The sequence below is a fragment of the Manihot esculenta genome, chromosome 12, assembly GCF_001659605.2.
Source record: "Manihot esculenta cultivar AM560-2 chromosome 12, M.esculenta_v8, whole genome shotgun sequence".
Taxonomy (NCBI): domain Eukaryota; kingdom Viridiplantae; phylum Streptophyta; class Magnoliopsida; order Malpighiales; family Euphorbiaceae; genus Manihot; species Manihot esculenta.
In genome coordinates, this window is record NC_035172.2 from 23,964,655 (window position 1) to 23,991,423 (window position 26,769).

Genomic DNA, 26,769 nt, shown 5'->3' on the forward strand with positions numbered 1-26,769 from the left:
TTAAAATACCCCTACATTTTGATTCCGTCTACTGTAAAAGACTTTCGTTAAATTATACTCATTTCTCCCGTTAGTCCAAGAGGAAAAGACTAAAATAACCTCAAGTTCTACCACATCTACTCTCTTCACCCCTTGTGTTAATAAAAACTCTGCATACATCCTCTTTCATTCAAGCAGTCCTGGCCAATCACATTAACCATTGTTGCTAGAAATAGACTCCATTCTTTTTCAGATAAATTTTGTATCTCAAAGTTACATCCGAAGTAATCCAGATTTGACCCTTCTGGGATGCTTAGTCTTCAGAACATATCATTTTGAATCACCTCCTCATCTGCTGGATTATCTATCTCTTTCTCTGTCCTCCTCTCACTCCCAAAATAAGGATGTATCAACAACAAGCCTTTGATTTCAACATGCGAAACTTTGCTTCTCGTTGCTCAGACAGCAACATGGTATGCTATGTCCCCTCCAGCACTGTCTCCAGACAGAAAACAAGTGAAAAACCTGCAAATTTAAGCCAAAGTTCAACACTTGCTTGATGACTCAACCATTCAAGTGAGATGTAGCCATCATCATAAGCTATTGGAAGGCAATTCTCTGGTGCCAGACAGTGGTCAATAGACAGTACAATGACATTGGAGGTGATTGAGAAATCTACAAGAAACTGATGGAACCCAAGCCATGTAGTTGAGCCAAACCAAAACTCACCACTATGAAAAAAATCATAATTGAAAGCTTTCTCGTAAAAGATTCAGGAAGGAATAGTCTTCCTATTATTGGCTTATTTTCATCAATAACTACATCCTTGAACTTGTATCCTTTCGATTCCATTGAAACTGGGGCTATTTTAGTCTTTTCCTCTTGGACTAGCGGGAGAAATGAGTATAATTTAACTGAAATCCTTTATAGTTGACGAAATCAAAATGTAGGAGTATTTTAATATAATTCTAAAACTACAAGGGTATTTTAATTAGTTAGGGCATAGTACAAAGATACTCTAACGACCCGAAAATCGGACCGCTACCGGCGCTAGGATCCGGGTCGGCTTAAGGCCGCCAAGACCCGTAGCAAGCCTAACATACATCCTGAAAACCTGTTTAATCCCATACATGATCAACAACATACATAAAAATTTAAAACTTTTCTTTCATACACCCAACTCAACCTGAGCATGCACTGCACATAGCCATAATCATAATCATGACCCCTCTGTGGGATCCCATCAATGCCCCAATGGGCGATACATCATAAGATGAGTTGGCTTACATGAACATTATAAAACATCTTTGATCATGTATTAAAAGGGATACCTCATACATAAAGTCAAGCACAATCTCTAATCCTCAATATCATTACATGACTGAAACTGTACTTTTACATAACATTAATACATTTATCATGTCCACACTATCTATTACATACACAAGACTTCATTACTCTTGTAAACCTCCTGGTCTACCCTGCACCTGCAATCCTGGGGAAAATTTGGGAGAGGGGTGAGCTACTAGAGCCCAGTGAGCAGAATAATAAAACATTTAAAAACATATGATAACATGGATTGCATCACATCACAGCTAATCACATCAAGGATGAACCTGTCACCAATAGCCCTCTACATGGTCCAACTGTGCCAGAACGTAGAATGGGTCCTGGTCTTTCCCTTACATATCATAACATAACATTGTCCAACTGTGCCAGAACGTAGAATGGGTCATGGTCTTTCCCTTACATAGTGCCAGCGAACGTAGAATGGGTCCCACTGGTCTTACATTCCGTACCGTACATATCACATCGTCATATCATAGGTCGAGGGCTATGGATCATCCAACATTCATCCACATCAACATTTAAAATATGCAATGCAACATATTCGTGAATTCTAATGCAAGCAACCTAATTCATCACATGGCATTCATGATGCATGATCATGCTCAATCCTTGCAATTGATTTGCTTAAAAACATAAAGGGTTATTCCACTCACCTCTGGATAGCTCTGACTAGACACTGGGGCAACAGACTCACTGCTGGGGTCCTCGGTTCCTCGGGTCCGAACCTACACAGGTGGACTCAAATGAGGGACCAAACATACATGAACAAAACTCTAAACTATTCCCCAAAAACCCCCTAAAACATCATGGAATAATCATAGAAAAACATGCAAAAAAGGGCTGGACAGGGCACTTTCGGCGGCAAGTTCGGCGGCCGAAAGTCCCTCCAGAGCCGAAAGTCAGGCAGGTTCGGCGGCACCTTCGGTGGCCGAAACTCCCAGACAGAGGCGAAACTCATGCACAAGCATACAAGTTCCTAGGGGCATCAACTAACTAAAACCCCATCTAAAACACATCAAACATACATTTGCAAGCCACATTGTTCAAAATCACATAAAAAAAAAAACCCATAAGCTCAACATAAGCTACACATGCATTTTCTACCCCAAGAACTTGCATAAAACTTGCTTAAAACATAAATTAAGCTAGAGATCGACTCTTACCTCTTGAAGATCGAGGGTAGAGGCGATCTAACTTGGAGTTGGAAGAGATTTGAGTTCTTGAACCTCAAAGCTCCAAAACTTGCTCAAAACTCGGAAATCTTCAAAACAAGATGAAAACTAGTGAAAAACTCGAAAGATCTGAAGGAAAAGACTCAAGATCGGTGAGGGGTGGCGGAGAACTCACCTTGGCCGGAAATGGGGAAAAAGCTCGCCCGTTTTCGGCTAAGGGACCCTTTTATAGTGGCTGGCCAAGCCACGTTCGGGGGCCGAACGTGCCTCCGCATGCATGCCATGTTCGGCGGCCGAACCTGGACTTTCCTCACTTATGCTTTCGGGGGCCTAAAGGCGCTCCCGAAGGCATGCACGTTCGGCGGCCGAACCTGAGTTTTCCTTCAAGGTTGTTTTTATGCAAAAACTCATTTTCTCTTTACTTAAAATCATCAAAACCTTAAAACATTTTATGAAAACATGGTTCTACCCTACTAGAGGCTTCCGACATCCGAGATTCCACCGGACGGTAGGAATTCCGATACCGGAGTCTAGCCGGGTATTACATTCTCCCCCCTTAAGAACATTCGTCCCCGAATGTTCCTCAACTAGCACATAGCATGGCATAAAACATAACATACATACATACACATAAACACATAGAGATCTAACCTTAAAAGAGATGAGGGTACTGCTGGAGCATAGACTCCCGTGTTTCCCAAGTGCATTCCTCCAAATTGTGGTGGTTCCACAGGACTTTCACCATCGGGATTTCCTTGTTCCTTAACTTTCTAATCTGGGTGTCAATGATCTGTACTGGCTGTTCAACATAGGTGAGATCCTCTTGGACCTCCACATCAGGCTCACTAAGAACCTTGCTCGGATCTGACACAAACTTCCTCAACATCGAAACATGGAAAACCGGATGGATTCTGTAACGACTCGAAAATCCGGACCGCTACCGGCGCTAGGATCCAGATCGGCATAAGGCCGCCGGGACCCGTAGCAAGCCTACTATGCATCCTGTACAGCTGGTATAATCCCAAACATGATCAAACATATCCATAAAACATTTAAAACTTTACCTTTAACCAGTTTGACCTGTGTATGCACTATGACTGAACTCATAGAACCCCTAGGGTCAGCATACCCTATGTCAAACTCGGTCCAACATATAAAACAACATAAAATAAAACTCATGTACAAAGGGATTATCCAACTCGGGCCAAGCACAATACTATAACTCTGAACATATAACATAATGTCATATTACAACATAACTCTTTTACATCAATACATAACCTTACATTACATCATGTCCACTACTATTCTATTACATAAACATGACCATAACCATATCTTGTCGTCTTCCTGAACTACCTCTGACCCTGCAAACCTGGGGTTAGGGGAGAGGGGTGAGCTATAAAGCCCAGTGAGCAGAAACCATAAAGAAAAACAGTTCATTTTTAACGTATGCTATCATGGAATGCATCACATCACAAACATATCACATCAAGGATGAATTTGTCACCAATAGCCCTCTACACATCGTAATATGTCCAACTATACCAGGGGCGATGAGGCCACACCTAGTATTCGCTTACATAACTCATATCATAACATGTCCAACTACACCAGGGGCGATTAGGCCTCACCTAGTGTTCGCTTACATAACATAGTACCAGGGGCGACCTGGTCTTTCTATCTCATATCATACCATGGCATATCATATCATATTATCTCATCTCATACTGAGGGCTAAGGATCATCCAATATCCATCCACATCAACACATATTATGCAATGCATCATGTTCGTGGGTTCTAATGCAAAACAACCTAATACATATATCATGGCATTTTTATGATGCATGGATCATGCTCTAAAAACATTTAATTTCTTAATTTAAAACATTAGGTTTAGTTCCACTCACCTGTGACTAGCTCTGCACCGACTCTGAAACGGCTGACACTGCTAAACACCTCGGTTCCTCGGGTCCGATCCTACACAGGTGGACTCCAGTGAGGTAACAGACATACTCTAAACAACTCATAAACAACTCCCCAAAAACCCCCTAGAACATCATGAAATAATCATAGAAGAACATGCATGAAATGGCTGAACAGGGCACTTTCGGCGGCAGGTTCGGCGGTCGAAAGTCCCTCCAGAGCCGAAAGCCAGGCACTTTCGGCAGCACCTTCGGCGGCCGAAAGTCCCAGACAGAGACGAAAGTCTTCTTTCGGGGGCAGGCTTCGGCAGCCGAAAGCTGCCTCCACAAGAGGGTTCGGCGGCCGAACCTGAGCTTCTCTCGAATGGCAGAAACTCAGCTCTCCTATGCACATATCGCCTCCCAAGCTCAATTCATGCAGACCACTCAACCAAAACATGCATACAAGCTCCTAGGGGCCTCAAACAAACATATACCCCAACTACAACACTTCAAACATACTCAAACATGCCACATTGTTCAAAAATCACATAAAACCTAACATAGCTCAACTAACTTAATCATGCATTTCTACCCCATAAAACTTCATAAAACTTATTTAAAACATACTATGAGCTTAAGATCGGCTCTTACCTCTTGAAGATCGAGAGTGTAACAGCCCGGAAACCGGTACCCTGCCGTAACGGCTCCAAACTGTTCGGCGCTAGGATCCAGATCGGCTTAAGGCCGCCGGGACCCGTAGCAAGCCAAACATACCTCCTATCACCTGGTCAAATCCCATACATGATCAAAACTTTAACATAAAAACTGAAACATCTGATGTACAAACCGAGCTTGTCCTGTATGCAACATAACTGGAAACATAAAGAAACCCCCTTTTCTAGAGCCCTCAAAACTCTAGCCGGGTCAACATAACATACATCAAGCTGGGATACATCCAAATAACTAGATCCTAACCTGTGCATGCATCAAACCACAAACATAAGACCTCCACTAGGGTCCTCATCCATAACATAACGTGGTAAACAACACATGCCACAAGATTAGTTCAACACAACTCAACATCTAAAACATTACATACCTCATGTATTGAACAGGGACTAACCAAGTCTTAGGGCCAAGCACATTTCTAATCCATACTTACAAATCATTATCCCCATTTATAATACATGTCCACACTAAAAGCTTACTAATCTATAACTATTACATAAGCTTAACCTTTACCCTTGACGTCCTCCTGGACTACTTCTGACCTGCAAAACTGGGGTTAGGGGAGAGGGGTGAGCTACAAAGCCCAGTGAGTAGAAACAAAGAAAACAATTCATTAATTACATGCTTTCATGAAATGCGTCACAGCACAAACAAGTCATATCACGGATTGGACCCAACCCCAAAACCTCCCTAAGCTATTTGCCCGGCCACCATAGAGGGCACCACAGGACTTCGTAATGCCTGGCCCAGCCAGGTCTTATCCATAGGGCTAGTGGGGTCATCCTTGGTCCAATCTCCATCAACAGTAAATAATGCAATGCTTCATATTCGTGTAACTAGTGCAAACAACCTATTACATATAAACATGATGCATGAGCATGCTTTAGGCATTTGATTTCTGAAAGGAAAAGATTAAGTTAGTTCTACTCACCTCCTGGCAGACGCCGACTGACTCTGCACCTGCTAGCACTACTGGCCTCCTCGGTCCCTCGGGTCCGATCCTACACAGGTGGACTCGAATGAGGTGCCAACACACTCTAAACAACTCATAAACAACTCATAAACAACTCCCCAAAAACCCCCTAGAACATCACTTAAACATGCATAGAAAACAACCTTGAAAAGGCTGGACAGGGCACTTTCGGCGGCACCTTCGGCGGCCGAACCCTCCTTCCAGAGACGAAACTCGGGCACTTTCGGCGGCACCTTCGGCGGCCGAAAGTCCCACTCCAGAGACGAAAGTCAGGCACTTTCGGCGGCCGAATCCTTCCTTCGGCGGCCGAAAGTCTGCTTTCAAGCCAAAACTCAGCTTTCGGGGGCAAGGTTAGGCGGCCAAACCATGCATCCAAAGGCAGGTTCGGCGGCCGAAACCACCTTCGGCGGCCGAACCTGAGTTCATCAGAACTCAGCCTTTGCACACCAGCCTCCAAAACCTTCCAAAACAACCCCAAACCTCACATACTCTCTCCCAAGCATGCATACACATTCCCACAAGCAAAGAGAGCAAAGAAACTAACTTAAACTCCTTAACACATCATCACATAACATACATTGGGCATAAAACCCACAAAAGCCTAAACATGCATATCTACCCATACTCAACCATATAACCTCCATAAAACTTACTTAAAACTTCTTAAAAACTCAAGGGAAACAAAGATCTACACTTACCTCTTGAAGATCGAGGGTTGGTGCGATCCCTAACTCGGAGGTGTGGAGAATCCAAGCTCCAAAAGCTCCAAGCTCCCAAAACTCCTTTTAAGCTTTAAATCTTCAAACACAAGGGTAGAAATCATGAAAAACTTGAGAGATGGGTAGAGAAAACACGAAAACGACCAAAGGAAGGCATAAACTCACCTGAGCTCGAGAATGGGGAGAAAACTCTCCCATTTCCGATCTGAGGGCTCTTTATAGGTGGCCTGGTCGAAGACCTTCGGCAGCCTAACGTGCCCCCTAAACTCATGCATGTTCGGCGGCCGAACTTGACTTTCGGCGGCCGAACATTGGCTCGTTCAAACAAGACTTTCGGAGGCCAAAGGCGCTCCCGAAGCCTTTCCATGTTCGGCGGCCGAACCTAACTTTCGGCGGCCGAACCTGGCAAACGCCTCCTTGGTCCTTTCTCTCTTCAAAACTCAATTCTTTTTCATTTAAAACCATGAAATCATGTGAAAACATTTTAGAAAACACATTTTACCCTTCTAGAGAGATCCAACACCCTAGATTCCGCCGGAAGGCAGGAATCCCGATGCCGGAATCTAGCCGGGTATTACATTCTTCCCCCCTTTAAGAACATTCGTCCCCGAATGCTCCACAAACAAACAGGCATACTGAAACATAGCATTAACATACATAAACAAGCAAGCAATCAAGCAAGCAAAGCCTAAAAATCTCTCTCCTGAAAGAGAGACACGGCACTGCCAGAGTCAAAACTCCCGGTTCTCCTAAGAACACTCTTCCAATAGGAGACACCTCTAGCAATACCCAACCTTCTCCTGAAACTCATCCATCTTCTGCTGCGCTACTCTGACCTTCTCTGATCTTTACTCTTCTCTCTTCTCTTCTCCTCTTTACTAACTGGCTTCTTCTCACTGCTAACCCAAACTAACTCTAACTCTCACAGGTAGTACCCGGATTTCAGACCTATCTTGGAAAACAAACAGCCTCTGACAGCTGTCCCAATAGATCATCCATCCTGCATAGGAATACCTGCCCTTGGTAGTGACCTCAGTCAACTGCTTGCAGTCGTTACAAGGTCTCAAGGATTCATCCTTCTTTTCCCCCAACCACACTGGAACAATCCAGGGTGAGGTACTAGGTCGGATAAAATCCCTTGTCTACCAAGTCTCGCCTCTACTCTGACTACTACCTCTCTCTAACAACTGGCATCGAGGCTGGTTCCCCGACCTGACTGCTAAACTCTCAACAAGAACTCGAACCCTCTACAACCCCTCCTACGTACCCTACGAACCTGACAGGCTGACATCAAACCTCTAGGCATCCCTACTGTGTTCCCTCAGAAGACTATCTCTGACCCATCCTGTCCTCTGAACTTGACTACCTTGTCTCTACAGATCAAGATAGCACCACGAGCAGAAACCAATCCATCCCTCGATTGACGTCCAGACAGTCAACTCTAGGACCTCAAAGTCGAGTGGAAGGCATCTACCCTCAACTGACACAGAACTGAACCGGCAGACTGTCTCTGCCCCAGATGGATCACACGCGGTTCTACTGACCAAAGAGAACACTCTAGCCTAAAAGCTATCAACTCAACCTCTCGACGGCTCCTAGAGCAACTAAAGAAAGAGACAAACACTAAGGTTCACAAAAACATACACATCAGAACTTTCAAAAGTGCGCGTACCTGACACCACCATGTTCGATGTGTCTGCCTCTTGCTGAGCTTGGGTGAAGATCCGAGCTGAAGCTGACGGAACTTCTCCACGGAAACCTGAGAGATGAGGGACTGACCCTCTTCCTCTGCCTCGACCACTAACCTGAAACATGGCTGGAGCTGCTGGCTGAGCTGTTCTACCTGGAGCTGCTGGCTGGGACTGAGCCAACCTGGGCGCAGTGGGACACTCACGTGCTATGTGCCCCTCCTGTCCGCACCTGAAACATAGATTAGTCCCAATCAGACAGACTCCCTTGTGCGGCCTTCCGCACCTCAAGCATCTTGAACTGCCTGAGCCAGAGCTTGAGCCACCAAAACCCAAACTAGCCTTCAAATTCTGCCAAAACTTCTTCTGTGACTTCCTGAGACCTCTCTTCCATTTCTTACCTCTCGTGGCAGCTGTACTCAGAGTGGAGGGATCAATCCCTCCTGAACCCGAGATTCTAGAATCCTGGGTCTGAGCATCTTCCTGGGAATCTCCCATACCTTCGCCAAACATAGCCACATCCAAACTCATATCTCTCCTCTGAACATCCATCTCAGGCTCTCTCATACTAGCTGACATCCTCCTTAGATCCATACCTTCTCTGCTTGCATCAAAAGACCTCCTAGGGTCCCTTGATGTCCTCCATCTACTGACTCCCCACGACTGCGCTCTCGGCAGGGTAGGGGGAAAGGTGTCCATACCTTCCCTCTCTGACGGAACTCCTGTCGATTCCACAGATCGACGAGTATCCCACATCCTGACTCCTCTGAAGCACACACACAAGCATGCAAACAACATCAGCATCATACGGTCCATGTGGAAACACATGAACCTACATCATACATACAGAGCATACATAACATGTCATACATCATAGTATTTATGCACATGCATGAAATCATGGCATATCACATCATCATAGCAAGACAGGACTCGACATCCTATCCTAGTGGACATGCTCTTACTCTTAATCTTTCTTAATGTGCTTGCCCTACTAACACAACCTCTATGACAACCTCTTTCCGATGTGCAACACACCGTACTCTTGAGGCCCAAAGCTCTGATACCATATCTGTAACGACCCGGAACCGATACCCCTCTGTAACGGCCCGAACCGCCACCGGCGCTAGGATCCAGATCGGCTTAAGGCCGCCGGGACCCGTAGCAAGCCAAACATACCTCCTATCACCTGGTCAAATCCCATACATGATCAAAACTTTAACATAAAAACTGAAACATCTGATGTACAAACCGAGCTTGTCCTGTATGCAACATAACTGGAAACATAAAGAAACCCCCTTTTCTAGAGCCCTCAAAACTCTAGCCGGGTCAACATAACATACATCAAGCTGGGATACATCCAAATAACTAGATCCTAACCTGTGCATGCATCAAACCACAAACATAAGACCTCCACTAGGGTCCTCATCCATAACATAACGTGGTAAACAACACATGCCACAAGATTAGTTCAACACAACTCAACATCTAAAACATTACATACCTCATGTATTGAACAGGGACTAACCAAGTCTTAGGGCCAAGCACATTTCTAATCCATACTTACAAATCATTATCCCCATTTATAATACATGTCCACACTAAAAGCTTACTAATCTATAACTATTACATAAGCTTAACCTTTACCCTTGACGTCCTCCTGGACTACTTCTGACCTGCAAAACTGGGGTTAGGGGAGAGGGGTGAGCTACAAAGCCCAGTGAGTAGAAACAAAGAAAACAATTCATTAATTACATGCTTTCATGAAATGCGTCACAGCACAAACAAGTCATATCACGGATTGGACCCAACCCCAAAACCTCCCTAAGCTATTTGCCCGGCCACCATAGAGGGCACCACAGGACTTCGTAATGCCTGGCCCAGCCAGGTCTTATCCATAGGGCTAGTGGGGTCATCCTTGGTCCAATCTCCATCAACAGTAAATAATGCAATGCTTCATATTCGTGTAACTAGTGCAAACAACCTATTACATATAAACATGATGCATGAGCATGCTTTAGGCATTTGATTTCTGAAAGGAAAAGATTAAGTTAGTTCTACTCACCTCCTGGCAGACGCCGACTGACTCTGCACCTGCTAGCACTACTGGCCTCCTCGGTCCCTCGGGTCCGATCCTACACAGGTGGACTCGAATGAGGTGCCAACACACTCTAAACAACTCATAAACAACTCATAAACAACTCCCCAAAACCCCCTAGAACATCACTTAAACATGCATAGAAAACAACCTTGAAAAGGCTGGACAGGGCACTTTCGGCGGCACCTTCGGCGGCCGAACCCTCCTTCCAGAGACGAAACTCGGGCACTTTCGGCGGCACCTTCGGCGGCCGAAAGTCCCACTCCAGAGACGAAAGTCAGGCACTTTCGGCGGCCGAATCCTTCCTTCGGCGGCCGAAAGTCTGCTTTCAAGCCAAAACTCAGCTTTCGGGGGCAAGGTTAGGCGGCCAAACCATGCATCCAAAGGCAGGTTCGGCGGCCGAAACCACCTTCGGCGGCCGAACCTGAGTTCATCAGAACTCAGCCTTTGCACACCAGCCTCCAAAACCTTCCAAAACAACCCCAAACCTCACATACTCTCTCCCAAGCATGCATACACATTCCCACAAGCAAAGAGAGCAAAGAAACTAACTTAAACTCCTTAACACATCATCACATAACATACATTGGGCATAAAACCCACAAAAGCCTAAACATGCATATCTACCCATACTCAACCATATAACCTCCATAAAACTTACTTAAAACTTCTTAAAAACTCAAGGGAAACAAAGATCTACACTTACCTCTTGAAGATCGAGGGTTGGTGCGATCCCTAACTCGGAGGTGTGGAGAATCCAAGCTCCAAAAGCTCCAAGCTCCCAAAACTCCTTTTAAGCTTTAAATCTTCAAACACAAGGGTAGAAATCATGAAAACTTGAGAGATGGGTAGAGAAAACACGAAAACGACCAAAGGAAGGCATAAACTCACCTGAGCTCGAGAATGGGGAGAAAACTCTCCCATTTCCGATCTGAGGGCTCTTTATAGGTGGCCTGGTCGAAGACCTTCGGCAGCCTAACGTGCCCCCTAAACTCATGCATGTTCGGCGGCCGAACTTGACTTTCGGCGGCCGAACATTGGCTCGTTCAAACAAGACTTTCGGAGGCCAAAGGCGCTCCCGAAGCCTTTCCATGTTCGGCGGCCGAACCTAACTTTCGGCGGCCGAACCTGGCAAACGCCTCCTTGGTCCTTTCTCTCTTCAAAACTCAATTCTTTTTCATTTAAAACCATGAAATCATGTGAAAACATTTTAGAAAACACATTTTACCCTTCTAGAGAGATCCAACACCCTAGATTCCGCCGGAAGGCAGGAATCCCGATGCCGGAATCTAGCCGGGTATTACATTCTTCCCCCCTTTAAGAACATTCGTCCCCGAATGCTCCACAAACAAACAGGCATACTGAAACATAGCATTAACATACATAAACAAGCAAGCAATCAAGCAAGCAAAGCCTAAAAATCTCTCTCCTGAAAGAGAGACACGGCACTGCCAGAGTCAAAACTCCCGGTTCTCCTAAGAACACTCTTCCAATAGGAGACACCTCTAGCAATACCCAACCTTCTCCTGAAACTCATCCATCTTCTGCTGCGCTACTCTGACCTTCTCTGATCTTTACTCTTCTCTCTTCTCTTCTCCTCTTTACTAACTGGCTTCTTCTCACTGCTAACCCAAACTAACTCTAACTCTCACAGGTAGTACCCGGATTTCAGACCTATCTTGGAAAACAAACAGCCTCTGACAGCTGTCCCAATAGATCATCCATCCTGCATAGGAATACCTGCCCTTGGTAGTGACCTCAGTCAACTGCTTGCAGTCGTTACAAGGTCTCAAGGATTCATCCTTCTTTTCCCCCAACCACACTGGAACAATCCAGGGTGAGGTACTAGGTCGGATAAAATCCCTTGTCTACCAAGTCTCGCCTCTACTCTGACTACTACCTCTCTCTAACAACTGGCATCGAGGCTGGTTCCCCGACCTGACTGCTAAACTCTCAACAAGAACTCGAACCCTCTACAACCCCTCCTACGTACCCTACGAACCTGACAGGCTGACATCAAACCTCTAGGCATCCCTACTGTGTTCCCTCAGAAGACTATCTCTGACCCATCCTGTCCTCTGAACTTGACTACCTTGTCTCTACAGATCAAGATAGCACCACGAGCAGAAACCAATCCATCCCTCGATTGACGTCCAGACAGTCAACTCTAGGACCTCAAAGTCGAGTGGAAGGCATCTACCCTCAACTGACACAGAACTGAACCGGCAGACTGTCTCTGCCCCAGATGGATCACACGCGGTTCTACTGACCAAAGAGAACACTCTAGCCTAAAAGCTATCAACTCAACCTCTCGACGGCTCCTAGAGCAACTAAAGAAAGAGACAAACACTAAGGTTCACAAAAACATACACATCAGAACTTTCAAAAGTGCGCGTACCTGACACCACCATGTTCGATGTGTCTGCCTCTTGCTGAGCTTGGGTGAAGATCCGAGCTGAAGCTGACGGAACTTCTCCACGGAAACCTGAGAGATGAGGGACTGACCCTCTTCCTCTGCCTCGACCACTAACCTGAAACATGGCTGGAGCTGCTGGCTGAGCTGTTCTACCTGGAGCTGCTGGCTGGGACTGAGCCAACCTGGGCGCAGTGGGACACTCACGTGCTATGTGCCCCTCCTGTCCGCACCTGAAACATAGATTAGTCCCAATCAGACAGACTCCCTTGTGCGGCCTTCCGCACCTCAAGCATCTTGAACTGCCTGAGCCAGAGCTTGAGCCACCAAAACCCAAACTAGCCTTCAAATTCTGCCAAAACTTCTTCTGTGACTTCCTGAGACCTCTCTTCCATTTCTTACCTCTCGTGGCAGCTGTACTCAGAGTGGAGGGATCAATCCCTCCTGAACCCGAGATTCTAGAATCCTGGGTCTGAGCATCTTCCTGGGAATCTCCCATACCTTCGCCAAACATAGCCACATCCAAACTCATATCTCTCCTCTGAACATCCATCTCAGGCTCTCTCATACTAGCTGACATCCTCCTTAGATCCATACCTTCTCTGCTTGCATCAAAAGACCTCCTAGGGTCCCTTGATGTCCTCCATCTACTGACTCCCCACGACTGCGCTCTCGGCAGGGTAGGGGGAAAGGTGTCCATACCTTCCCTCTCTGACGGAACTCCTGTCGATTCCACAGATCGACGAGTATCCCACATCCTGACTCCTCTGAAGCACACACACAAGCATGCAAACAACATCAGCATCATACGGTCCATGTGGAAACACATGAACCTACATCATACATACAGAGCATACATAACATGTCATACATCATAGTATTTATGCACATGCATGAAATCATGGCATATCACATCATCATAGCAAGACAGGACTCGACATCCTATCCTAGTGGACATGCTCTTACTCTTAATCTTTCTTAATGTGCTTGCCCTACTAACACAACCTCTATGACAACCTCTTTCCGATGTGCAACACACCGTACTCTTGAGGCCCAAAGCTCTGATACCATATCTGTAACGACCCGGAACCGATACCCCTCTGTAACGGCCCGAACCGCCACCGGCGCTAGGATCCAGATCGGCTTAAGGCCGCCGGGACCCGTAGCAAGCCAAACATACCTCCTATCACCTGGTCAAATCCCATACATGATCAAAACTTTAACATAAAAACTGAAACATCTGATGTACAAACCGAGCTTGTCCTGTATGCAACATAACTGGAAACATAAAGAAACCCCCTTTTCTAGAGCCCTCAAAACTCTAGCCGGGTCAACATAACATACATCAAGCTGGGATACATCCAAATAACTAGATCCTAACCTGTGCATGCATCAAACCACAAACATAAGACCTCCACTAGGGTCCTCATCCATAACATAACGTGGTAAACAACACATGCCACAAGATTAGTTCAACACAACTCAACATCTAAAACATTACATACCTCATGTATTGAACAGGGACTAACCAAGTCTTAGGGCCAAGCACATTTCTAATCCATACTTACAAATCATTATCCCCATTTATAATACATGTCCACACTAAAAGCTTACTAATCTATAACTATTACATAAGCTTAACCTTTACCCTTGACGTCCTCCTGGACTACTTCTGACCTGCAAAACTGGGGTTAGGGGAGAGGGGTGAGCTACAAAGCCCAGTGAGTAGAAACAAAGAAAACAATTCATTAATTACATGCTTTCATGAAATGCGTCACAGCACAAACAAGTCATATCACGGATTGGACCCAACCCCAAAACCTCCCTAAGCTATTTGCCCGGCCACCATAGAGGGCACCACAGGACTTCGTAATGCCTGGCCCAGCCAGGTCTTATCCATAGGGCTAGTGGGGTCATCCTTGGTCCAATCTCCATCAACAGTAAATAATGCAATGCTTCATATTCGTGTAACTAGTGCAAACAACCTATTACATATAAACATGATGCATGAGCATGCTTTAGGCATTTGATTTCTGAAAGGAAAAGATTAAGTTAGTTCTACTCACCTCCTGGCAGACGCCGACTGACTCTGCACCTGCTAGCACTACTGGCCTCCTCGGTCCCTCGGGTCCGATCCTACACAGGTGGACTCGAATGAGGTGCCAACACACTCTAAACAACTCATAAACAACTCATAAACAACTCCCCAAAAACCCCCTAGAACATCACTTAAACATGCATAGAAAACAACCTTGAAAAGGCTGGACAGGGCACTTTCGGCGGCACCTTCGGCGGCCGAACCCTCCTTCCAGAGACGAAACTCGGGCACTTTCGGCGGCACCTTCGGCGGCCGAAAGTCCCACTCCAGAGACGAAAGTCAGGCACTTTCGGCGGCCGAATCCTTCCTTCGGCGGCCGAAAGTCTGCTTTCAAGCCAAAACTCAGCTTTCGGGGGCAAGGTTAGGCGGCCAAACCATGCATCCAAAGGCAGGTTCGGCGGCCGAAACCACCTTCGGCGGCCGAACCTGAGTTCATCAGAACTCAGCCTTTGCACACCAGCCTCCAAAACCTTCCAAAACAACCCCAAACCTCACATACTCTCTCCCAAGCATGCATACACATTCCCACAAGCAAAGAGAGCAAAGAAACTAACTTAAACTCCTTAACACATCATCACATAACATACATTGGGCATAAAACCCACAAAAGCCTAAACATGCATATCTACCCATACTCAACCATATAACCTCCATAAAACTTACTTAAAACTTCTTAAAAACTCAAGGGAAACAAAGATCTACACTTACCTCTTGAAGATCGAGGGTTGGTGCGATCCCTAACTCGGAGGTGTGGAGAATCCAAGCTCCAAAAGCTCCAAGCTCCCAAAACTCCTTTTAAGCTTTAAATCTTCAAACACAAGGGTAGAAATCATGAAAAACTTGAGAGATGGGTAGAGAAAACACGAAAACGACCAAAGGAAGGCATAAACTCACCTGAGCTCGAGAATGGGGAGAAAACTCTCCCATTTCCGATCTGAGGGCTCTTTATAGGTGGCCTGGTCGAAGACCTTCGGCAGCCTAACGTGCCCCCTAAACTCATGCATGTTCGGCGGCCGAACTTGACTTTCGGCGGCCGAACATTGGCTCGTTCAAACAAGACTTTCGGAGGCCAAAGGCGCTCCCGAAGCCTTTCCATGTTCGGCGGCCGAACCTAACTTTCGGCGGCCGAACCTGGCAAACGCCTCCTTGGTCCTTTCTCTCTTCAAAACTCAATTCTTTTTCATTTAAAACCATGAAATCATGTGAAAACATTTTAGAAAACACATTTTACCCTTCTAGAGAGATCCAACACCCTAGATTCCGCCGGAAGGCAGGAATCCCGATGCCGGAATCTAGCCGGGTATTACATTCGAACAATTGGTACTCACTCTCACCAGACTATTCCCTTAAAGTGGGAGGTCAAGGGTTCGAGCAGTGGGGAAGGCGACCTAATTCCCAGAGGAAGGAATTGGGCCAAATCCACTCGGGCTAGGGCGGGCCGTAATGGCTCCCCCGAGGGACAAATCCTGCCTGGAACCCGTGAGGGTGAAGGGATGTTAAGAGCTGCTCACGACGCCAGTGGAAAGCCCGAGGTGGCAAGAGGGCCAGGCGAGGGATAGCCCTGGGCCGTGAGCGGTAACAGTGCCGGGGATCACGTCCGGGCTGTTACAGAGAGAGAGACGACCTAAACTCGGAGATCCAAGCAAATGAGCTCCTGAGTTTCCAAAGCTCCAAAACTTGTTTTAAATGTTCAAAACTTGCAGTGTGAGGTTAAAACTCAAGAAAAATGGAGGAGATTTGAAGAAAGAACACAAGATTTGGGGAGAGGGAGGTCGGAAGCTAGCTGTGGCCGAAAATGGGAGAAAGCTCGCCCATTTCGGCTAAGTGCCCCATTTATAGGTGGCTGGCTAGGCCACGTTCGGGGGCCGAAAGTGCCTCCGCATGCATGCCATGTTCGACGCCGAACTTGACTTTCGGCGGCCGAACCTGGACTTCCCTCGCTCATGCTTTCGGGGGCCTAACGTGCCTCCAAAACGCATGCATGTTCGGCGGCCGAACTTGACTTTCGGCGGCCGAACCTGGGTTTTCCTCCAAAGACTTTTCATGCAAAAACTCATTTAATTTCATGCTTAAAAACATTAAAAATATATGAAAACATTCTACGAAAACATGATGTTACCCTTCTAGAGGTTTTCGACATCTAAATCCCACCGGACGGTAGGAATTCCGATGTCGGAGTCTAGCCGGGTATTACAGATTCTTTCCATTGAAGCAGGTAAATCCAGCTTGTACGACACATTCCCAATCTTTTGCAAGATTTCAAAAGGTCCGATGTATCGTGGGGCTAGTTTACCTTTCTTCCCGAAGCGAACCACTCCCTTCATAGGAGACACCTTGAGCAATACAAGATCCCCCTCCTGAAACTCTAACTGCCTTCTGCGGATGTCTGCATAACTCTTCTGTCTGCTTGCAGCAGTCTTGATCCTTTCTCTGATTATGGGTACTACCCTGCTGGTAATCTCTACTAGCTCAGGCCCTGCCAAGGCCTTTTCTCCAACCTCTTCCCAGCAAACAGGTGATCTGCACTTCCTTCCATATAAAGCTTCATATGGAGCCATCCCGATGCTAGCATGATGGCTGTTATTGTAGGCAAACTCCACCAAAGGTAGATGCTGCCTCCAAGAACCGCCAAAGTCCAGCACACACATCCTGAGCATATCCTCTATGGTCTGGATGGTCCTTTCTGATTGTCCGTCCGTCTGTGGGTGGAAGGCAGTGCTAAAATCCAACCTGGTACCCATGGCGTTTTGCAGACTCCGCCAAAATCTGGAGGTGAACTGGGGCCCTCTATCTGACACTATCGAAACAGGAACCCCATGCAGCCTGACGATCTCATCAACATACACCTGCGCCAACTTGTCCACAGAATAGCCACTCTTGACAGGGATGAAGTGAGCAGATTTGGTGAGTCTGTCCACAATCACCCATATGGAGTCCAATCTGTTGGACACCGCCGGTAACCCCACTACGAAGTCCATAGCTATATTTTCCCATTTCCATTTTGGAATAGGTAGCGGGTTAAGCATTCCAGCTGGTTTCTGATGTTCCAGCTTCACCCTCTGACACACTTCGCAGGCTGACACAAACTGTGCCACTTCTTTCTTCATAGCTGGCCACCAATAAACCTTCTTTATATCTTGATACATCTTGGTGGCCCCGGGGTGAATGCTGTATCTTGCATTATGAGCCTCTCTCATAATGTCTCCTTTTAGCCCTATGTCGTCTGGTACACATAGTCTGCTCCCATAGCGGAGGATCCCCTTGCTGTCGAATCTGAACTCACTATCATTGCCTGACTGAACAGTCCTGGCAATCTTCACTAACTCCGGGTCCTCATGCTGTTTCTGAGCCACCTGCTCCAGAAACACGGTGCCACTCTCATCTGGGCCACCAAGGCACCTGTACCAGACAATTCCATCTGAAGACCTTCCTCAATGAGCTTATAAAACTCCTTCACCACTGGCCTCCTCTCTGCCGATATGTGGGATAAACTGCCGAGTGATTTTCGACTTAAGGCGTCTGCCACAACGTTCGCCTTACCCGGATGGTACTGAATCTTGCAATCATAGTCACTCAGCAGCTCCACCCATCTTCTCTGTCTCAAGTTCAAATCTCTTTGACTCAAGATGTACTGCAGGCTTTTATGATCTGTGAAGATCTCACATTTAACCCCATAGAGGTAGTGCCTCCACATCTTGAGTGCAAAGATTACTGCTGCCATCTCCAGGTCATGTGTGGGGTAATTCAACTCATGCTTCTTCAGCTGCCTAGAAGCATAAGCAATCACCTTCTCATTCTGCATTAGTACACAACCCAGTCCCACACGGGACGCATCACAAAAGACTGTAAAGTCTTCCTCACTAGATGGCAGAGCTAACACTGGTGCTGAAGTCAACCTCTTCTTAAGCTCTTCAAAACTCTCCTTGCACGGTTCGGTCCACACAAACTTCTGATTCTTCCTGGTTAGTCTGGTCAGAGGAGCTGCAATCTTTGAGAAGTCCTGAACGAACCTCCTGTAGTAACCTGTCAAACCCAAGAAACTCCTGATTTCTGTCACTGAAGTGGGTCTAGGCCAGTTAGCCACAGCTTCTACCTTCTTGGGGTCTACCTCTATTCCATTCTCTAACACAACATGCCCCAAGAATGAAATGCTCCTCAGCCAGAATTCACACTTAGAGAACTTGGCATACAAGCCATGTTCCCTCAAGGTCTGCAGAACCAACCTTAGATGATGGGCATGCTCCTCTGCATTCCTAGAATACACTAAGATATCATCTATGAAGATAATAATAAAGTGATCCAGGTATTGGCTAAACACTTTGTTCATGAGATCCATGAATGCTGCAGGGGCGTTGGTTAACCCGAACGGCATTACAAGGAACTCAAAATGCCCATATCTGGTCCTGAAAGCTGTCTTTGGCACATCTTCATCCCTTATCCTTAGCTGATGGTACCCCGATCTTAGATCTATTTTGGAGAAACAACCCGCTCCGGCTAGCTGGTCGAATAGATCATCGATCCTTGGCAGAGGGTACCTATTCTTGGTAGTGACTTTGTTCAACTGCCTGTAGTCGATACAAAGTCTAAGGGATCCATCCTTCTTTCTCACAAACAAGACCGGAGCACCCCAAGGTGAGGTACTCTGTCGGATGAAGCCCCTTTCTACCAGCTCCTGCAATTGCTCTTTCAACTCCTTCAACTCGGCTGGGGCCATCCTGTAGGGAGGGATAGAGATCGGTCTAGTTCTAGGCATCAACTCTATCTCTAACTCTATCTCTCTAGCAGGTGGTAAACCTAGAAGCTCGTCTGGAAAAACATCCTGAAATTCTCTGACAACTGGCACCGAGGCTGGCTCCCTGACCTGACTATCTAGCTCTCTCACATGAGCCAAATACCCCTGACATCCCTTCCTAAGCAACCTGCGAGCCTGAAGAGCTGATATCAGACCTCTAGGTGTGCCCCTCTTGTCTCCTCTGAAGACGACCTCTGACCCATTCTGATCTCTGAACTTGACTACCTTGTCTCTGCAGTCCAAGGTAGCACCATGGGTAGATAGCCAATCCATCCCTAGAATGACGTCAAAGTCTATCAAATCTAGAACCACAAGGTCGGCGGAGAGGCATCTTCCCTCAACAAAAACTGGACTGTACTGGCAGACTGACACTGCCACTGACGGGTCACACTTGGGTCCACTGACCCATAGGGGACACTCTAACCCAGAGACTATCAGACCCAACCTCTCGACGGCTCTCGGAGCAATAAATGAATGAGATGCACCCGGGTCCATTAATGCATACACATCAGAACACCCAATGACGAGATTACCTGACACCACGGTGTTGGATGTGTTAGCCTCCTGCTGAGTCATGGTGAAGATCCTGGCTGGAGCTGATGGACCTTCACCTCGGGAACCAGAAGAAGAGGCTGCCCCTCTCCCTCTACCTCTGCCACTGCCCTGAGTTGTGGCTGGAGCTGCTGGCTGTGCCACACTACCAGAAGCTGTCTGCTGGGGTTGGCCCATAAAAGGTGCTCTAGGACACTCCCGAGCCATGTGTCCCTCCTGTCCACATCTGAAACATGTATTAGTCGCAGCTCGACACACTCCCCTGTGCGGCCTCCCACACCTTTGGCATTCTGTACCATCTGAGCCTGAGCTCGAGCCACCGCCAAATCCCAGACCGGACTTCAGCTTATTCCAAAACTTATTCTTCTTCGGCTTCTTGGTGGTGTTATCCCACCTCTTCTTACTTGAGCTCTGAGAAGAGAGACCTGGCCCTCCTCTGCCTGGGGTCTTAACCCCTGAAGACTGGGTCACTGACTGCTTCACTAACCCCTCAACTATGGCACTCGCCTCCATCCTTCGAGCCATATCCACCACAGTGTGGAAACCTTCTCTCTCAACTGACTGAATCAACGAGGAGTACCTAGAATGCAGCTTCATAACATATCTCTTGGCTTTCTTCGTATCTGTATCTAGAGCTTGCCCTGAAAAAGGCAATAGCTCCAAGAATTTATCCGTGAACTCCTCTACACTCATGTGCTCTGTCTGCCTCAGTTGCTCAAACTCAATCATTTTCAGTTCTCTGGAACTGTCTGGAAAAGCCCATCCAGCGAACTCATTCGCAAAATCCTCCCATGTCATGCCGTCTAGTCTCGGGTCCACAAAACACTTGAACCATTCCCGTGCCTTCTTGCACTTTAAAGTGAACCCTGCCATCTGAATGGCCCTGCTGTCATTTGCCCCTAGCTCATCAGTTATTGTCTTCACCACTCTCAGGTACTCAAAGGGGTCATCCCCTGACTTGTATTTGGGAGCATCCAGCTTAAGGTAATCTGTCATCTTTACTTTACTCCTATCGACTGAGCTGGGTCTAGGAGGTTGAGTAACTGGGGCTGCTGGTTCTGTGGGTGGTGGAGGTAGGGGTGCAGCATTCCCCGAGGTGGGGTTTGCCGGGTTTGGATAGAAGGGTGAGGGTGGATAAGCTGGGTACTGTGTATAAGGTGGATAGAAAGGTGGATAAGGCATGTAGGTAGGGTAGGGGTTAAAGCTGGAATAATCCGATGTGCCTCCCATCGGATACCCTGAACCCTGTGGAAAGGGTGGATAATGGGGTGGAAAACCATACCCCGAGGCCTGAACGCCTCCCTGAGACTCCCCTGTCCCTTCTTCCTCCATGCTCACATCCAGGTTCCCATCCCTCCTCTGATCCTCTTCCATAACCTCCCTCACATCTGAAGAACTTCCTCCTCTATCAGTCCCCCTTCTACTAGCATCAAAAGACCTTCTAGGGTCCCTCGACACTCTTTCTCTGTTGGCTCTACAAGACATTGCCCTAGGCAATGTAGGAGGACGGGCGCTCGTGCCCTCATCCTCAGGTGGTACTCCAGTCAATCTTGCCGATCGACGGGTTCTTCTCATCCTGTTTTCTGAAAATACAGTACACATCATACAAACATTAGCATCATATGGTTCATGTGGGCACACATGAACCCTCATCACATATACATCATTCATATCATAGCGTCAATGCACATGTATATAATCATGGCATTTCACATCATCAAACAAGACAGGACTCCACATCCTATCCTAGTGGACATGATCTTTCCTATTGTGCTTGACCTTCTAGAATATCTATGAGCCCGACACTCTAGGTCCGATCCTATGAACCTAGGGCTCTGATATCATTCTGTAACGACCCGAAAATCGGACCGCTACCGGCGCTAGGATCCGGGTCGGCTTAAGGCCGCCAAGACCCGTAGCAAGCCTAACATACATCCTGAAAACCTGTTTAATCCCATACATGATCAACAACATACATAAAAATTTAAAACTTTTCTTTCATACACCCAACTCAACCTGAGCATGCACTGCACATAGCCATAATCATAATCATGACCCCTCTGTGGGATCCCATCAATGCCCCAATGGGCGATACATCATAAGATGAGTTGGCTTACATGAACATTATAAAACATCTTTGATCATGTATTAAAAGGGATACCTCATACATAAAGTCAAGCACAATCTCTAATCCTCAATATCATTACATGACTGAAACTGTACTTTTACATAACATTAATACATTTATCATGTCCACACTATCTATTACATACACAAGACTTCATTACTCTTGTAAACCTCCTGGTCTACCCTGCACCTGCAATCCTGGGGAAAATTTGGGAGAGGGGTGAGCTACTAGAGCCCAGTGAGCAGAATAATAAAACATTTAAAAACATATGATAACATGGAATGCATCACATCACAGCTAATCACATCAAGGATGAACCTGTCACCAATAGCCCTCTACATGGTCCAACTGTGCCAGAACGTAGAATGGGTCCTGGTCTTTCCCTTACATATCATAACATAACATTGTCCAACTGTGCCAGAACGTAGAATGGGTCCTGGTCTTTCCCTTACATAGTGCCAGCGAATGTAGAATGGGTCCCACTGGTCTTACATTCCGTACCGTACATATCACATCGTCATATCATAGGTCGAGGGCTATGGATCATCCAACATTCATCCACATCAACATTTAAAATATGCAATGCAACATATTCGTGAATTCTAATGCAAGCAACCTAATTCATCACATGGCATTCATGATGCATGATCATGCTCAATCCTTGCAATTGATTTGCTTAAAAACATAAAGGGTTATTCCACTCACCTCTGGATAGCTCTGACCAGACACTGGGGCAGCAACAGACTCACTGCTGGGGTCCTCGGTTCCTCGGGTCCGAACCTACACAGGTGGACTCAAATGAGGGACCAAACATACATGAACAAAACTCTAAACTATTCCCCAAAAACCCCCTAAAACATCATGGAATAATCATAGAAAAACATGCAAGAAAGGGCTGGACAGGGCACTTTCGGCGGCAGGTTCAGCGGCCGAAAGTCCCTCCAGAGCCGAAAGTCAGGCAGGTTCGGCGGCACCTTCGGCGGCCGAAACTCCCAGACAGAGGCGAAACTCATGCACAAGCATACAAGTTCCTAGGGGCATCAACTAACTAAAACCCCATCTAAAACACATCAAACATACATTTGCAAGCCACATTGTTCAAAATCACATAAAAAAAAACCCATAAGCTCAACATAAGCTACACATGCATTTTCTACCCCAAGAACTTGCATAAAACTTACTTAAAACATAAAGTAAGCTAGAGATCGACTCTTACCTCTTGAAGATCGAGGGTAAAGGCGATCTAACTTGGAGTTGGAAGAGATTTGAGTTCTTGAACCTCAAAGCTCCAAAACTTGCTCAAAACTCGGAAATCTTCAAAACAAGATGAAAACTAGTGAAAAACTCGAAAGATCTGAAGGAAAAGACTCAAGATCGGTGAGGGGTGGCGGAGAACTCACCTTGGCCGGAAATGGGGAAAAAGCTCGCCCGTTTTCGGCTAAGGGACCCTTTTATAGTGGCTGGCCAGGCCACGTTCGGGGGCCGAACGTGCCTCTGTATGCATGCCATGTTCGGCGGCCGAACTTGAGGTTCAGCGGCCGAACCTAGACTTTCCTCACTTATGCTTTCGGGGGCCTAAAGGCGCTCCCGAAGGCATGCACGTTCGGCGGCCGAACTTAAGGTTCGGCGGCCGAACCTGAGTTTTCCTTCAAGGTTGTTTTTATGCAAAAACTCATTTCCTCTTTACTTAAAATCATCAAAACCTTAAAACATTTTATGAAAACATGGTTCTACCCTACTAGAGGCTTCCGACATCCGAGATTCCACCGGACGGTAGGAATTCCGATACCGGAGTCTAGCCGGGTATTACAGATACGATAGTAATTATCCCTTATTATATTGATCAAAGCTGGAAAAAAATGTATACCTAAATTACCCTCCTCATATAAGAAGATCCTCACCACTCATTCCTCTCTTCTAGATTAAATAAACAAATAAAATAAATAAAATTTTTATTCACTGCTAAACTGGATGTGAAATAAATGAAAAGAATTTTTATTCATTGCCAAACTAGATCAAATTCCATGAAAGAAGATGATTTAAATAACAACTGCATATATTTTCAAGAAATGCAACTATGTGAAACTAGCATATCTTCTATTACACATAACTGCAAGAAAACTATCAAGACATGTCAGTCATACGAAGGATTTTTTAAAAGTGAATTCATTTTTACATGATCATTATCAACATCTTAACAAATTATAATTAGCTATTAAAAAAATTGCATTATCAATGCTGCTGTCCTCCATCTCTGTGTTGAAAGAAAGCAACTAGCTTCCATAGAGTAGATTCTTTAAATCTCAACATAAAGTGGTCCTATAATTATACATATATACCATTAAACGGAACTTAAAACAACGTAATTTGCAGATCAAGAAATAAAGGAAGACTTCAAGAGAAAAATATCTTCCGGATTCATCTCAAGAATATACATAAAAAGACAGAATCAAAAAAATTCACACCTTACTACTTTAATAAAGCTTGACTTTGAGAATAAAACTAACTTGCATATACATCCATATTATAAAAATACACAAACACTTCAAAGGGTCATGAATGAATCAAATAATGGCACAATTTCAGAAGTGGGCCAGTCCTATAGTGTAAATTTACCGTGACCAGATGCAAGAACAGTGCCATATCTAATGCCATAAGTTGAACTCATCAAAGACCTAGATGATGCAATTGGAAGTGACTTGTCGATCAGAGGTCCTGATGATCCAACCTGTTGACCAGTATCGACTTGATGATCCAACCTATCAATCAGTGTCGACCAAACATCCTGAGAATCCGACCTCTTAATGATCTGTACCAATCTGTCGACCTATACTGACCTATCTAACGTCTTAATGATTTGTCGACCTGTACTGACCTGTCTGACATCTTGACTTCCTACTGACCTGTCGCGGTTTAAGGCTTGATTTGTGTGTAAATATCTTTTCTCTTCTTCTTTGTCTTGTGCAGTATAGAAAGCTTAGTTTGTACAACATAGGAAGTTTGACTTGTACTGTATAGGAAGTTTTGCATTCTTAGGTTTTCTTAAACAGGGATAAACTTAGTGTATATATTGTCACATTCCTGTCAATGAAAGGAGAAGGAATTTCATTCCCAAACTATGTGATTCTCCATTTCTACATGGTATTAGAGCCATGGAGGCCGAAAAGAAACATGGGTAGAATTCAGGAACAATGAAAATTTCTTCCAATCCTTATTCACGAAATTCTAATGATAATCCGGGCAATTTGATTATCCAAGTGTAGATAAAAGGAGAGAACTATGAACAATGGGCAAGGCCATGCGGACTGCATTGAGAGCCAAAAAGAAATATGGCTTTATTAATGGATGTGTCAAACAACCAGAGGATGATACACCGGAACTCGAAGATTGGTGGACAATTAACTCTATGTTGGTTTCCTGGGTATTTAATATCATTAAATCAACACTTCGACCAACTATCTCTCACGCTGAAAGGGTGAACAATCTGTGGGAAGATATTAAGCAGAGATTCTCAATTGGAAATGGACCATGAATGTAGCAGTTAAGATCTGACCTAGCAAACTGTAGGTAGGATGGTCAATTTGTGTCCTATTTTGATAAAATTAAAACCTTATGGGATGAGATTAATAATTATGATCAGATACCAGTGTGTGCATGTGTAGGCTGCAAATGCAATCTTACCATTAAAATGGAGTGAAAACGTAAAGAAGAAAGAGTTCATTAGTTTCTGATGGACTTAGATGAATAGGGTTATGGTACCGTGCAGCCCTATATCTTAAGCACTGACCCTTTGCCTAATTTGAATCATGCTTATGCTATGATAGTTCAGCAAGAGCGAGTGAGAACTATAACGAGAAGCAAAGATGAATGGAGCAACCCCATAAGCTTCGCAATTCAAGCCAATAGTCGGAATTCAGAGGGGATAAAGATAAAATTTCTATTTGCTCTCTAATCAAGCCAAATTTAGACCCATTTTTCATGTTGTTATTAATGTTAATTTACACATTTTCTACCTAATTTTGTAGTTTTGATCTTATTTTGTAGGAAATTATGTAAAAAGGTAATTTGGTGAAAATGACCTTAAAACTGTCTAAAAGAGAATAAAAGAGATCAAGTCTGGTTTGTCCAAATTGTTTGCCCAAACCAAGTTGGAGCTGAAATGGGAGAGGG

The 26,769-nt window shown here is 45.5% G+C and overlaps 1 pseudogene; it reads right to left on the minus strand.

Moving 5' to 3' along the window:
- Positions 1-25,485, minus strand: LOC110627602 (annotated as a pseudogene).
- Positions 25,486-26,769: the final 1,284 nt, after the last annotated feature.